The following is a 13,456-nucleotide window of genomic DNA, read 5'->3' as shown; positions in this document are numbered from 1 at the left end:
TACTGCGCGCGCTTGCCCTCTGCGGTCAAAACGTGAACTGTGGCTGCAAACAGCAGCCGAGCAGGTTCGAGCACAGGAAATTACCCATCTAAATGCTATTTTTCTGCTTTTTATAGCTTCAAAGCTGAGCGCTTTGTACAATCGAGGAAAACTAGCAAATGTTCATCAAGTATTCATATCAAGTTTTATAATTTTCTGTAATATAAACAACTGTTTTTCTAATTGTTTCTGTTATACGCCTCAAAAATGAATCTGATCACCCAAAAGCAGGGAGCCCGGAGATTACGAAAGACAACTTGTGGTCATTTACATACACCTATATATATATATATTATTATACACCTATTATTATTATTTATATATGGGTCATGGGGTAGTCCTTGCATGCTAAATACAATTTTATCTGTTATAATAATTAAAATACGAATCGCTGGTAATTGATATATCATTGAGGATGTACCCCTGTCTTTTCCCTTGTGTTCTCTGGAATAACCTCCAGGATCAGCACAACCCTTTAATGGATGACTGACTGGATGGATCGATAGTGTATGGATGGATGAATAGATGGTAAGATTGTAATTCTGATTGTAGTTATGTCACGATTCCGGTGACAAAACATGCACATATTAAAGTCTTCTACCACTGGAATTACCCACCTTTGTGTTCAGTGATAATTAGGTAAGTGATTGTTGGGAGTTTTGCTAATGGCCACCCTATTCTTATTCAGTAGCTAATGGACAGCTGAAGGGTGAGTCAGTCTGGCTTATCACAGCACTTGAGTGGCGTTCAGGTGTGACAGGTGATTCATGTTCATTATCTTGGAGAAACAAACGGCATTGCCTTTACTGGACAGTGCTCCAGCTCCTCTGAGTGGATCTCCTTGGGACTCAGAGTTCATCATCGCTCATGAAAAAAACATCCAGTAATTGACAAATTATACTATACAACGGGCCCTGTAACAAAATGCTGCCCTCCTCTCTGAGTCAGCGTCCAGGTAACCTAACTCAAAAGCAATTACCAAAAATGAGGCTGAAGAATTAATGGACAATTCAAAGAATGGTTCTTTCCTGTGCATTAGTTATGCCAGCAGCCAGATGCATTTTCTAATCTGCAGAATTATACCGCTGCCAATCTTTAGATGACGAGAGGCCAAAAAGTAGTCCCCTGCCAGTCTTCACAGACTGGCAGATTTTAAGCAGAAGACAAAGGCACTCAGATGTGGCAGACAAAGAGTGGGGAGGGGGTTTGGGCCCTGAAGAGAATAGGCCTCCCACAGGCTGCTTGTGGCCTCATCCTTGCTCAGCTTTTGTCCGGCTTAATCTAAAGAGCGGCTTGCTGCTTTTGTGCGCACCTGGGTCTCATAGCCACCGGTAATTACACATCGACGGCACCCTGCTCCCACAATGCCTCTGGGTGGCCACACCCCGTCGCCGTAGACAGCTGGCACTATTGACCGCGGCAGGCCACAGACTCCGCGGAGCCGCCCCGTCACCGTGGAGACAGTCCCAAGCTCAGAATGACCCTCTCCATATGCTCTCTTCACCCCACGCTGTGGAAATCATCCCCACTACAGGGACTCAACTACTTATACCTTTAACTGGATGTCTGCACTAACAGTACATGTCATATTGTGGGATGAGTTTAGCTGGTTAGAGGTGCTTTTGCGAGTTAGATATATATTCTTCTTAAATCCATTCGATATGACCTTCTATAAATAGCAGTTTTTTTGTTGCTATAGTAGTTATTGCTGAGTTTGTATTCATGTTTACCCCTACTGGCCACCCAACATAAGGGATTTTCTTGAATCAAAAGGTGCAACTGTAACGCTAAGCGATACACGTGGAACATAAAACGGTTTAAGGTCACATGGTTCTGGTGGAGATGCAGGAGTGACGCAGACCTTCAGTCATGGGTTTACGCTGACGCGTGTGCTGTACCTCTTATCTCTGTCCCCAGGGTAGCCATAATTCCCCAAATGTGGAATCTGAAAATAAAATGCATAGCTTGACATGGAGTAGTGTTCTAGTTTGTGTCACATGGAAAACAAATGCTTCCAAATTCCAGTCTTTTTGAGCTTCGTTAACTACAATTGACACTACTTAGCCACGGGCAAATAGTCAAAACATAAAAATGAAAAACAAACATCTATCATCATGAGTTGATCAGAGACAAATGTGTACTATCGGCCATTTTACGCATAATTTTGTATACACTCAACAACTTGTACTTCGTGTAGTGTATGTGTTTGTGCTGAAACATGCTAAGTATCATAGATATATAAAAAAAACACATAGGACTTATGCAAAATGATCTCCTGCACTTTCATAATTAATATTCATAATCACATTGTCAAGTTGTCCATTTCCATTGTCAGGCATTGAAAGAGCATCCAACACTTATGACCTTTGATTTTGACTGGACAGCAAGATCTCACACGCTAATCCTTCTCAGAAGGCCTTGATTTTGCAGCAAAGCTGTAATCCCCATTGGTAGAAGTCCAGAGAATGTTTCATAATAATGCTAAGGACACCTTTATGTCTCAGTTTTCACAAATCTCATTTACTTATTGTTTTATTGTAGACCTTATTTCACCGTCAATTCTGTTCTCTTTCAAGCAATTAAATCCAGGCTTTGGTAATCTCACATTGATTTAGTGCATGAGAATGTATGTGCAGAAAATTTGCTAGTTTATGATACCTTACAATTAATGCTCTTAATAAATCAGTAATTAACCCCTAACCAAACAATGAGTGGGTACATGTTTTATGAGCAGTGTATCTATTTGCAATAGTTGCTGTTATTAAGTAAAATAAGACACGACCCCTAAACTGACCTATATTACTCATGATGTCAGTATTATTCACAAGGTGTATCCGCTACCCTCAGTGTTAGGGACCGTGGCTCGTGTGCCTTTTATGTAATCATAAATTGTGACAGGTCAGAGCAGCAGCTGGGATACTGAAGTACGTAGATGGATTAATTAGAGTAAGAAAATGGAATCAGAGTGAAAAGGACACTGGTGGAACAGGCTGAACGAAAGATGAAATAGTAATAAACATAAGATAGCAATAAATAAAAGATAGCAAGAACTAAACTAAGCAGTTGCTTTGAATCCCTTTTTGCCGTCACTGACTTGCACTAAAGAAGGCAAGTTAATATTGTTTTGGTTGACTTAGAAATTAAAATAGCTGACACCAAGTAACATGGTAATTTTTGACCTTGGTAATTTTTAGCTTTGCACAAACTTGGACAAGTGTCACCTGGGCCTTTTGTACCATGCTATTTGCAAAGTATAACAAATAACTAATGCATAACTATTCGTGGGGGCGGCATGGTGGTGCAGTGGTTAGCACTGTTGCCTCACACCTCTGGGATCCGGGTTCGAATCTCTGCCTGGGTTACATGTGTGTGGAGTTTGCATGTTCTCCCCATGTCGTCATGGGGTTTCCTCCGGGTACTCCGGTTTCCCCCCACAGTCTAAAGACATGCTCAGGCTAATTGGAGTTGCTAAATTGCCCGTAGGAGTGAGTGAATGGTGTGTGAGTGTGCCCTGCGATGGGCTGGCCCCCTATCCTGGGTTGTTCCCTGACTCGTGCCCATTGCTTCCAGGATAGACTCCGGACCCCCCGCAACCCAGTAGGATAAGCGGTTTGGAAAATGGATGGATGGATGAATAACTATTCGTACTTTTCGTCACTATTAGATACTATTCGTCAAGGTGACCTATAGCCCAGGTTTGACATGAGACTGAACCCAATGCATGTTCTGTCATCCCTACAAATTACTTTGGATTACTTTACTGAATACCACTAATAATACTAATCACAATAAAAGCCCTACTGCTTTTCATTCACCACATAAAAAATTAATCCTCTGTATATTTAATTCTGTCCAGCATTGATCCACATAATTTTCTAGTTAATGAATGAATGAATGAATTTAGGTTTATTGGCTATATAAGTTCACGTTTACAATGCATTTGTCTTGGCTTGGTGCTTGCAGTGACATATAACAAACAACAGAATACAGATATCTAAACAATTTTCTGCATCACCTATACATAATAACATTTTTGAATCTGAATGTATTGTATCACTGACTTAGTTATTTGTTGTCCTGATGATATTTAGGTCTGAAATATTGTAAACTACAATTGTACGTTTACTAAACTTTTTATGCAGTAATACCTTTTAAGTGAGCTCGAGCATGAATTCACTTTCTCTTGCAATAACTAATTATAAGCATAAATTGCAAGCTTAGTGAGTGTTCATTTATTAAGTTATCATCCAATTAATTGTATTTTATATTATGTAATTTGTTTTGATGACTAAGTTTGGAATGCAATTATACATTTAGACTATAAATGACTATATAAGCTATACATATAATCACTGCAAGGAGATGCAGTGGCACGAATTAAGAATATGGACGGAAAAGCATGATACTCAGCCTACATGAGTACATCAGTGGGCCTTTTAAATCAGAAGATGGATCGAATGGCGGGGGGGGATTAACATTCACCCAATGTCCTCATTCACTTAGCACCCAACTGAGCTTAACTCCTGTGTTTTCGACTTTAGTAGTTCATTCGGCTTGTTAAAAATGCATGGTTGAGATAGAGATTTATTCAAGCAATTAAGGTAGATAAATTCAGACAGACATTCATTCAGATGCATGAGTTAGGTGGAATTAGAGCGAGATTCACTCGTGTAGTAGAATTAGGTATAATCAGGTAGGTGTTTTCTCAAGCAGCCAGATTGGATCGGGCTTGTTTAGGTGACTGAACGATAACCAGTAAGTCATCACACGGCCATTGTAAGACAACCAACTGGGTTGACTGGGTGGTTTTTACAGTTCCGTTTCAGGTGTTATTCTGTGCCACTCCCAGAACATCAAATGCCAAATGCATCCATTCAAAGTTCGCTCACTGCATCACAGAAGGCCCACCAGTGACTGATGAACGGGTCTTATTGGGCAGCATCCCTGTTTGTTATTCTTGCAGTGACACTGGGATGGATTTTCCAAAAGAACAGAGAAGGAATGATAATGATGATTGTATTAAGACTCCAGATTGAAAACAGGCATTAAGCGCATTTGCAAAGCATTTGATTGTGTGAGTGTGTGTGTGTATGTGTTTGTGTTCTGTGTGTGTGTGTGTGTATGTGTTTGTGTGCTGTGTGTGTGTGTGTATGTGTTTGTGTGCTGTGTGTGTGTATGTGTTTGTGTGCTGTGTGTGTGTGTGTGTGTATGTGTTTGTGTGCTGTGTGTGTGTGTGTGTGTGTGTGTGTGTGTGTGTGTGTGTGTGTGTGTGTGTGTGTGTGTGTGTGTGGATTATTTCCCACAATGTAATAAAAACCTGTTATTTTGATGTTGTGGGGACATTTTTCAGGTCCCCCAAAGATCTGTGAATGCAATCAAGAAACAAAATATGCCAAAAATCCTATATTTTGTTTGGTTTCTAATGGTTAAATTTAGGTCTGGGTAGGGTTAAGGTCATCATGTTGGGATTAGAGTTTTGCCCATAAAAATTAATGGAGAGTCCCCACAAAGATATAATTACAAACCTGTGTGTTTATGTGCATGCGTTTATGTGCGTGTCTGTGTGTGTGTGTATGTGTGTGTGTGTGTCTGCACGCCAGTTCCCGGAATGACATTCTGCCCAGCATTTATGCCCTGTGCTTCTTGCAAAAGTCTGCAGGACCCCAAAGACCCGGTACAGATGACGGATGATAGATTGATGGATGGATGGTTTTGGTAGCAGATGAAAATTCATGATTCACAGAATCAAATGACTTAAATGTAGACAGAAGGGCTGTCTGAGTGGGAGCAGGAGGCTGGTCGTCGCCTGGCCTCCGAGCTGCACTCAGTGCTAGCAGGTGGCTTCCGTTGGCCCGGTAACGCCAAAGTAGTTATGCTTCTTTAATCCCTTGGCAAATGCGGTTATGCAAAACTGACTGAGATTATAGTTTATACGCTTTACTCATTTGTTCAGCTGGGCATTTTACTGAAGTAATTGAAGTATGTATTTTTAAGGTGCAATAAGGACCCTCCTGATTTTCTGTCCACCCAGGTGACCTGTCATTAACCGCAGGCTCTTTTTATTTTACTCTTAATCTGCTGCTACTGTTTCGGGCAGAATTAGCAAGTAATTAATTTAAAGCTTGTGACAGAAGCTGAGCTATTAAAAGTTGTGATTGAGAGCTTTTGGGCTCTGAGTTCTCTCCTGTGCCACCTGTAAGAACCTCCTCGCGAGGTCCATGGAAAACTGATGACATTTAAAAGGGGATTTGTCTCAAGGCTGAGAGAAAATTTCACGTTGTGCACAGAGTGGCTGTATGAAGGTGACGATCCCTAATGATAATTATTATTCACGGTGCACCCTGGAGGGATTGTGATTGGCACTATATTAATAAAGCATAACAGCCCCTCTTCGCCTCATTTTGCCATCTGAAATCCATTCTGTAGCATCCATGGAGCTGAATGTTATACGCAGTCAAATCATCATTGCATGAACAAAATAACCGAGAGGCTGCCAGTTTAGGAAGCCAGACTCAATACCAGCAACTGCTCTTGTGCTGTTGGGGTGGGGTGGAGATATTCAGATTTATGTCTTGGTGCCAGCAATTGAGAGGGGAGATATGCACTGGGACTTGAGGGTGAGGCACGGAGCTCATTTCAGAAGCTTCCGTGACTATTTTGTTTAAACAAGACACACAGGTCTCCCAATTTAAACCAAATGAAGACACTCCAAGAATCTCCCAGCAACATACAGCCCTGCCACGTAATGCTATGAAATGTTCTCTTTCATCTGTGTGCCTTTATATCTCTTTTTATCAATACGCAGGGCTATTATGAAAAACACAGGATTACAAGGTAATCATTGGCATTCAGGTGTGAGATGGGCAAGATTAAAGGCAGGTCCTCACAATTTAATGCACAGGCCGGGCAGCCACAGAACTCACCACCAAGGACATAAAAATTGCAGCACTCTGCAATATATGCAAATCACATTTGACATTTTCACCAAATGCATTAATTTGGAAGGTGGTGAGATAATGGTTAAAAAACAATAAAAAAAATGAAGCTAGAAGCAGCAATTAGCCAAGCTTAAACAATTCAGACTCTGACCTCAGAAACAGATGGCAGCCTGATAGAGTCCAGGAAAACTATCGCTTGGCATGAACATGCTGGCAGATATTAAGACTTAGTGTCCCTAAACTGGCTGATATAGCAGCTATTTATACTGCAATATTAATTAATAGCCTGCCAGATGCCTTTACCTAAGAATGCTAGATACTGAATGCAGTCGTGGAATGAAACAGCCATGATTTTGTAGCCATTGCAAAAGCACGAACAGCAGTGCCCTGCCTTGAATCTTTACCAGCAGATTTTGTGGTCATAATCTCTGCTCCTTATCCACAGCAGCAGCTGCCGTAGAAATTCCCACTCGGTTGCAGGATAGTGACAGACTGCATTATACGTCACATATTCTGCCAAAACGCTTACGATTCAACAGTTTGGTATGTAATCGGTACTGTGGGATAGCCCACGTGAAGCGGGCTATATTTGGGGGGTTATATTTTTAAGGAAAGGATGGGGGCAGCAAGCAAAAAGAGCTCGACGAAATGAATTAGCAAATGAAAAAAAGGCAGGGAAGAAGGAAAACAAACACCGTATGTTCAAAGACCTCGTAGCATGAATGCTGCAGCTCACAAAAGGAGACGTGAAGGGTTTTGGTCAAGGGTAGCTGTGTAAACAAAAGCAAATCACACGAATACAAAAGCTCACTGGGGAAGACAAAAAATGGAAGGAATTAAGGTGAAGTATGACGGTCACTTGACTCACACACCCGTGAGGGACAGTGGTCACATTCCCTCGCATTTCATTTAATATAAATGCGATTTGCTGAGGTGCTTATTTGCTTTTGCCTAAGCCGTTCGTTGCTGCTTAAGGCATGTGAATCTAAACGTAACTAATAATGTAATGAGTAGCTAATTAATGGATGTTACTTCTATAGCACCGTGACAAATGATATAATGAGTAAGGAATGAACGACTGTTTCTTGCTGAACACAGCAAATACTGGTGTAATGTGGAATGAATGGGTGAATGAATGAATGTTTATTGTCGGGCAGAATGAACACTGCTATAAGGTTGGATGAATGAATGATTATTACCGAACACAATGTGGAACGCAACAATGGTGTGATAAGCAAAAAAAAATTATTATTTTTATTGTTGAATCCAATGAAAAATGACTTATCGAGTAGTAAATGAACTATTGTTTATTGCTGAACATTGTAACTAATGGTGTAATGAGTATTGAATGAATGACCGCATATTTCCAAACACTGTGGAAATGAGAACTTTGTCCTTAATCCAGGGATCATTGACTTTCTGAGATCAGGATGAAAGATGCCATTCATCACACATAATGACACACACACACACACACACAAATTAGTGTTGTGACTGTTTGCTTTGCATGAGAGCAGTGCTTTATGGGTGTCGCATGGAAATGCACGCATTTATTTCCTTATTAAGTGGTGCCTGTTTCGCCAGTGCGAGCTGCAAAAGCCGCAGCTTCCTAGCCTGTTCTTCTGTCAGGAAACAGCTCCACATCCCCCCTTTTCCACCCAGTATAAATGCATATGAGTTCCCTTTCTCATTATGTCTGTTTCATCCTATGAAATATTAAAGTGTGCTCCATTCTGCTCCTGTGATCTCCTCCCAGATTGGGCAGGAGGCGCAGGGTGAGAACAGCTGAGGGGTGCTGAGCCACGACTGAGCTGCTGAAGTCCGTCCTGGACGCCCCGAATCTTCGCAATTGTGCTGAGACGGCACCTGATGCTGGGGCTGACCCCTCCCACCAAGGCCTCCCAAGGTTATGCGTCTGTGAAGTGTGCTACAGAGTGAAGTTCAATTTATCTATTTATCTGGGAAGCAAGTGTGTATTTGCTCAGAAGAAGTTACTGATTTCTTGCTGAATGGCTAGAAGAACCCAAACTTCCTCTCAGGTGCATCTCGGCCATTTCATATATTTATTAAATTTCACCACCAACTCACTTAATTCATCAATCAAACCTATTTTAAAAAGTCACTGAGGCATTGCCCTGTATACTAGTCAAGTCAAGCAAATGTATTGGTGTATTGGATAGTTGCTGCAAATACTGGTGTGGCTTTAGGAGAGGTTTTGAAATGGATAAGGTCTAATAGACTCTGACAGACGTAATATCATAATTTTACTCAAACATGAAGATAATTTAAACAGCTTTCTGTGACCGCCTAACACTGAAGCACAGTACTTTACATAATAATGAATTAATCCATCCATCCATCCATCCATCTATCGTCTAACCATATATTCTGGTCAGAATCAAACAGCCCAATCCAGAAAGAATAAGGAATAATGCTGAGGTACACCTTGGATTGGATGCCAGTCCAGAACAGTGCAGACACACACACACACACACACACACACTATAGGCAGTATCAAAACACCAAAATGCATTTAAAAACCACTCAGAGGAAACCCATAAGACACCAGGTATGTCTAAGCACAGACCAAAGATGGGATTTTAGCCCCCAACTCTCAAAGTATGAAGCAACAGTGAAACCCACTGTGTCACCCAAATGCATTTCAATTTGAGACTAATATCAATAACAAATGTTGCTTACAATTTTGCATTTGCAGTTCTCCAAAAGCTCTAAGTCAGCTGTTGCTTTTTTTTTGTGCTCGCCGCCTTTCATGTGGGAACCCAAGGTTTGAGTCCCACCATGTGTCACCCTTACCAGTGACTGCCCCAGTGATCCCAGTGATACGTGTCGCCGGCAAAGCGTTCCATATGCAGAGAATTTCATCTGCAAGCCAGCAGAAGAAGCAAACTGTCAACTGATAGCAGGTTCTAAGTCCACCACCAGTATATCAGGCCGAAGGTGCAGGCAAGAAGATATGAATTTAATATGTAGAACATTTCAAAATGTCTTCTCATGTAATGCAAGCACATGACAAGCAAACAGAAAATCTTCTTTGGGAACTAGTTTGTAAACTGCTAAGATAGACGACCCAAATATGACCCAAGGTCAGTGTCGTTAAATTGTCTTCCAAATATAGATTCATGGTAAAAACTTATGTAAAGAAGGAAGAAAATACAAACCAATCTTATCAGCAAATATTGTTAATGTATGAAGTCTTTCTATAATCACTGTAACAAATGTTTGAATCCATGGCACAGGTGTAAGTGTCGGCCTTTGAATGCTGGTAAAATACACATAATCTGATAGCGTTATTAGGAAACGCCAATGAACTGCACGCAAATTCAAAAGGCATTCAACTTGCAGTAGTGATAAATTGCAGTGGAAAATGAAAGTGAAAAGTGGGATACCCTGACATTTGCTTAACATTCAAAAGGATCTACACGTGGCAAAAAAAAATCTAATTTTGAGGAAATCTGTGAGCTATGACATTCATGTGAGTGTCCCTAGAAAAGGGATGGCGTTATGCGGGGCTCACTCTCGGCCTCCCCTGTGATCAGTACAGCTCTTGTGAAATCACGACTGTCTCAACAGAAGGAGATTTCAGGTTCCCCAGGGGGAAAAAGATATGCAAGTAGTAAAAGGAAATACACACTATGTTAGCAGAAACTAAATGGACATATTTTGGCAGAATGATTCTAAGTATAGAATTACTTTCAGATTCAATGGCTTCCATTTCAATGATGTTATTGAATTACCAGTGTTCGACAAGGACTCTGTTTAATTTCGTTCTTATAATATCTTTCACAACAATGTAACTTCAAAATGTCCAGGTCCCTGTGTGTGTGTGTGTGTGTGTGTGTGTGTGTGTGTGTGGGTGAGGATTAGGTTTATAGTTCATTGTGGAGACCAAATGTTCCCCACGGTATAATATAAAAACCTATTATCTTGACATTGCGAGGACATTTTTCTCGTCCCCACAATCAGTGAGTGAAACTAAACCAAACTAAACTAAAAATCTCGTATCTTGTTTGGTTACTTATGGTTACGGTTCGGGCTGGGTAGAGGTTAAGGTCATCATGTTGTGATCAGAGTTTTCCCCATAGAAATGAATGGAGAGTCCCCACAAAATATAATTTCAAACCTGTGTGTGCGTGTGTGTGTGTGTGCGTGTGTGTGTGTGTGTGTGTGTGTGGAGAGAGGGGGTGGGAGCAGTTATCTGTCCTGGACTGTCATTATTTTCATTGATTTGTTCCGCATGTTCTTCCTTGTGACAGTCGCACCAAATCAGAGTCCAGCCCTTTCAAACTCGACTCACAGTACGACAAAGTGCAGTTCCTGTTTTACAAAAAAAATGATTTATGACGAAAACTTAATCCTGTGCCCTCCCTACTGGGAACTCACTAATAAATCCCTTTCAGAATTCTTCCAGGCTTTTCCCACAATGGGACACCAAAACCACATCAACAGTTTAAACAACCGAAATGCATATCGCACAGGCACAAAACAAATTAACATGACACGCAATTCCTTTAGCACTTAAACTGTTTTTCAGAACCTCAGAAACTCTAACCAATATCACACGAATCAAAGGATACTCAGCCTCTCTCGTCTTTTCGAGATTCTTAGCAAACCCTTTTCTTGCATAACGCAAATAGGTCATTTAAAAATGTTAGCCATTTATACCTATATATCTACAGAAATCAGTGTGTCTGTGATGTAGAATATACGAGTTAAGTGTCATATTTAAGTAGTACTGAATGACTACTAATACAGGTACAGACATTCCCCATTAAACACAGCATTACAGCAGGAGACCTTCAGCTTGTTTTGTCAACAATGATTAAACATCGCAGTTGTGTTGTTGGAGAGCATATCTTATTGTCAGGACAGCAGTACCTATCATGCGCTTTTTTTTCATTTCAATGCCCTCTTGTTCACTGAAACCATCCAAGACAAGCCTTTATGTGCTTTGAAATCAGAGAGGTGTCATCAATGCTTAGAGAGGAAGACAGGAGAGAAAAGTGAGCATGATTTTAATTTAGGTTGTTGCTGCTTTTATATCTTTAAGTGTGCCTTCAGTAGCCTACGCTCGGTGTTCTACATGACTAAAGGAGTAGTGTCACTTCTGGTTTGCATTTCGTACTTATCAAAGGTTCACTTTGCAAATCTGGATGCTCGGTGCAAGGCAGTCTTAAACGAACGACGAATATTGTTTAGCGATCTCATGCTGTCTTTTTATCCCCAACGTGAAGGTTTTCTACCCGTCGGTAGGATGAAGCTTCTGAGCATCTCCAGCCTACCTTACGTTAGATTTCCTGAATTCCCCCTCTGCGGTGAAGACGCTGAGCTCTCGAACGCCACACTCAGTCCTCATCATAGGTCCTAGTCTCTGGTGGTGCATCCTGAAGAACAATCAATTAGCCTGAACTGTCCTTTTGGCCTCAAGGGCAATTCCAACGTTGGCAGCTGCAATAAATCAATTGTTTCTTGGCTGCCATGAACGGTACGCATCACAGCAAGGGGGGGATGATCATAGGAAAAGGCTGTATCGGCCTACCTTCGAATCAGACAGCCAACATCATTGTGGCAGGTTAGTGCTCAGCTGAGAGAAGAGTACCGGGAATGGGATGTCACTGGATACAAGGATACTGCCAATATTGACTGAATCTACCGGGGCTTGGCAAATGAACATGACAGAAATGATGAAAATCGCCATGACATGAGGCGATCGCTGCTACCGGCACGTTTAGCCCTGTCCTTGCTGTTGTGCACACAGTCATTTATAATTCAGAGCAAGTCAGTGCTGGTGCACATAACAAATTGGTAAAAGTAAATGTCCATCTGTGTGGATGTAAAAATATGTAAAACTAAGCAAAACATTTAAATAATAAAATAATAAAACTGCATGCAAGTGCAGTTTGAAAAGCAATTATAATTAACTCTGTAAATAAGTCCAAGATTACTGTTATAATTACAACTCTATACTCTCATTTAGTATAAACTCGAACAATACAATTTGCTATATATATATATATATATATATATATATATATGGGAATGCATATATATAAATGGGAATTCATAACCAAATGGGATTCCTGTTCAAAGTCCCATTAAATATTCTGAGAAATACTAAACTTCTATTGTTCCTCCTAACACTTTAGGAATCTATAAGGGGAGTCAATAAAGAGACACAATATCACCGTAAATATCAAACCAATTATTTAGGACGGCTAGAGCACAACTTAGAGGAATAAACACTCATGGTAAAAGGGTTGAATCCAAAGACAAATGGGTTAGAAAATGAAGGAAATGCAGACAACAATCCCTTCTGCAAGAAGGATCTGACTACGGCACTGAGTGGGAGACTAAGTGGGGCTCTGCATCATTGCTTGCCCACAGCGCCACCCACTGGCTGGCCAACCGAAAATAACCCCTAGGCCACCAAAGTGCATAGATGACCTAATAGCTTTAGTGTA

This window comes from Brienomyrus brachyistius, chromosome 2, assembly GCF_023856365.1.
Source record: "Brienomyrus brachyistius isolate T26 chromosome 2, BBRACH_0.4, whole genome shotgun sequence".
Classification (NCBI taxonomy): Eukaryota; Metazoa; Chordata; class Actinopteri; order Osteoglossiformes; family Mormyridae; genus Brienomyrus; species Brienomyrus brachyistius.
The sequence above is the reverse complement of the archived record's forward strand: the minus strand, read 5'-3'. Positions refer to the sequence as shown.